Source organism: Telopea speciosissima, unplaced genomic scaffold (genome assembly GCF_018873765.1).
Source record: "Telopea speciosissima isolate NSW1024214 ecotype Mountain lineage unplaced genomic scaffold, Tspe_v1 Tspe_v1.1214, whole genome shotgun sequence".
In the NCBI taxonomy this organism is placed as follows: domain Eukaryota; kingdom Viridiplantae; phylum Streptophyta; class Magnoliopsida; order Proteales; family Proteaceae; genus Telopea; species Telopea speciosissima.
In genome coordinates, this window is record NW_025318550.1 from 1 (window position 1) to 2,992 (window position 2,992).

The 2,992-nt window shown below is 38.2% G+C and overlaps 1 long non-coding RNA gene across 1 annotated transcript; it reads left to right on the top strand.

Annotated features, from left to right (window-relative positions):
- Positions 1-1,111: 1,111 nt before the first annotated feature.
- LOC122648460 lies at positions 1,112-2,674 on the top strand. Its single transcript, XR_006331083.1, has 2 exons — positions 1,112-1,389; positions 2,390-2,674. It is a non-coding gene; the product is annotated as an uncharacterized LOC122648460 (long non-coding RNA).
- Positions 2,675-2,992: the final 318 nt, after the last annotated feature.

The following is a 2,992-nucleotide window of genomic DNA, read 5'->3' on the forward strand; positions in this document are numbered from 1 at the left end:
CCAACCTCGAGACCGAGGAAGTAATCCAGCCTATCACACCTCGGATTCCGGGTATATGGATCCTAGCCAATGGGCAATCAAGGCAACCCGAAAGGGAAAAGGATGCCTACGTTAGTGCCAGCGTAAGGATAACTCCTATCACACTATTGCCACAACTCGGCAATTAAAATATTGAGTTTAAATGAGTCACGAACACAATGTGGAAAACATCTGTCCCCAGATATGGAATGCCACGTGTCCCACTACCACCGAAGAATCTTTCTAGAAGACCCTTATCAAGATGCCTTTCACAAGGTAAACAAGAAAGCAATGTCGGCACATCCGTCAAGTTGGGACCCTCCACCCAACATTTCTCAATCATCTTTCGCCACAAGTAAAAGTTTGATTGGAAGAATCTTTCTAGAAGACCCTTATCAAGATGCCTTTCACAAGGCAAACAAGTAAAGCAATGTCGGCACATCCGTCCCAAGTTGGGACCCTCCACCCAACATTTTTCAATCATCTTTCGCCACAAGTAAAAGTTTGATTCCTTTCTTCTTTCGGCCAAAAGGACAAAAGACGCGTGATTCACGGAGGCACTCGTGATACGCAAGCCCCGCTCAAGACCCAAAAAGGTCTACTTAAGACCGGACTTCGGAAGAAGGAGGAGGAGGTTTTTGAAGAAGAGAACACAACTCTATTCTCTCCGTGCCTTCGTCAAGCATTTTAGTTTTTCATTTTTATTTTTCAAGTTGTAAAGACTTGAACATCGAAGCACAAGTCCTGTCCTCAAGCCCCAATCTTGTAACTGACTGTATCAAGCTTTCTGTCCCGGATCAAGGCTTGCCTCCCGCAAGTAGTTACTATTAGTCTTCCCAAAACCAAGATAAGTTATTTCCAAGACTTGAATGATATCAAGAATGTAATTCAGATCTCCCAGCAAAAGCACAAGTTTATAAATTCTTCGTATTTTCTACTTATCTTCAAATCTCATAAGACCAAGTTTTATCATAAGTTTTTCCGCCTTATTTCTCTGAACACAGCCACACACTGAGCACTCGTAGTATGATCCTTCAGTTTCTACTGGTATATATATATATATATATATATATATATATATTAAAAAAAAAAAATCCACCCTGCAGTTCTGCACCTTATGGTTAAAAGTTCATGTGCTGCATTTTGTCTGAATATTGGGCTGGGACGTAGTGGAAACTATACTCAGTATCTGGTCTTGGTTTTGCTTTTTCACTTTCCCTTGAAAATTGGAAAAAGTAGTAAATCTCAACTTACCAGAGTAGAATAGCTTAATGTTATGTAATCCTTTATATTTGGTTCGCAATTTGACCTCTTTCTTGTTGCAGAGTTTTGCATGCCATTCCTTCAAATGAAGCAGTTGATACTGTTGAGGTTAGTTTATTCTACTTGTTTTCTTGCTTCTCTTAAGGTTAATTTTTTATTGGTTTGTCTGAGTGTACTAGTGTGTCAAGTTTTAAATGCAAAGGGAACCTGATAAGGAAAACATAATTCTTTGCTACTGCTTCAGTGTGGGACATATGCCTTTATTCAGTGGACAAGTTACATAAACTTGTTCTTCCCTTAGAATTACTGAACTAATCATGGCCTTTGCACTTTTGCGCTGAACACCTAGCAATGACCTAAATAATAATCTTTTACTATTTTTTGTTTCATTATTATTTTTAACTCTCTCCTGATTTTCACGTACTTTCAAGCTGTAGAGGGTTTTGTACTTTTTTATGGTTTAAGTATATATATTTTTTTAGTTTTATTCTTTACATAGATATGTTTTTTACATACATCCTTAAGAACTGCTGCTCTGGGTTATTTTGTGATTCTCAATAAAATCTTTAAAAACTGAGCCGTCAAAAGTGCTTGTCTATAATTGTGTTTGACAAAATAATTGTCACGGTGTCTAGACGACCCAAGCCATTGGAGGGGGGCCTGGACGCAAGGCGACCAATGGACAACAAAGTCTTTTCATATGGTCATTGTGTGGTCCAAACTCCAAAGCAATGGTAAATTCATTTCATCCAATCAGCAATATTTGAGGTAGCAGTGAACTTTTCACAGTATGCTTCCCTAGCAAGTAAGAAAAGAAAAGGTTGAATCAAAGTAGTAAAAATACTACACGTCCCACTAATTCAACTGTTTGGTATTCATGGATTAGTTGCAGAACATAAACAGAATCTTCATGTTGCACAGTTTTTCTTTAAGAAGCTTCAAATATTGTGGGGTTTATGTTTGAAGAGATTTTATGTTTGTATGATTTTGTCATTATCCACTTATGCTTATCAGATTTTGATGGATATTTTGCACACCCTGACCCCCACCCCCCTAAAAAAAAAAAAGAATCTGGTAGTATGGAACTTAAAAACTTTAATTGGCACAGGTGCTGCAACCAAGGACGGATCCAACATTTGTATCATGGAAAGGCGGTGCAGTAAGTCCAGCTCTCACCTCACTACTTTTTTTCATTTTCCCAATTCATTATGATGGTTTAAATCATATTGATGGTGTAGAAGTTTTTCATGGGCACATATCAGACAAAATTCTCAACTCTATACAAGGGTTAGATGGGTATCTTTCCTGCAATTTTGACATTCTCTGGGATGCACCTGGCTTCACCTGGAGTAAATGATATCAATTTGGTTGCCATTGCATCTAAGGGTATATAGTCTTCACTTAAAATGGACACATTTCCAGTCATCAGTCAGCTAAGCTTTTCCCAACTAAATGGGGTTGGCCGCACAGATATGTTTTCACCAGTCATGTTGTCAATCCAAATCCATTCATAAATGTCCTCACCATTTCTTACCAATTCATTTTTGGCCCTACCCCTTTTTTCTTTAATTCCTTTAATCTGCAACATCCACTGCTGACAGGTGCATTCAAAGCCCTTGCCACCTCAAATGACTCGCTTCCATTCAGCACAGAAATATAAGTGATGAATTCCATTCAAAACTAAAAATGATCTTGTTTCAAGTCATCCACT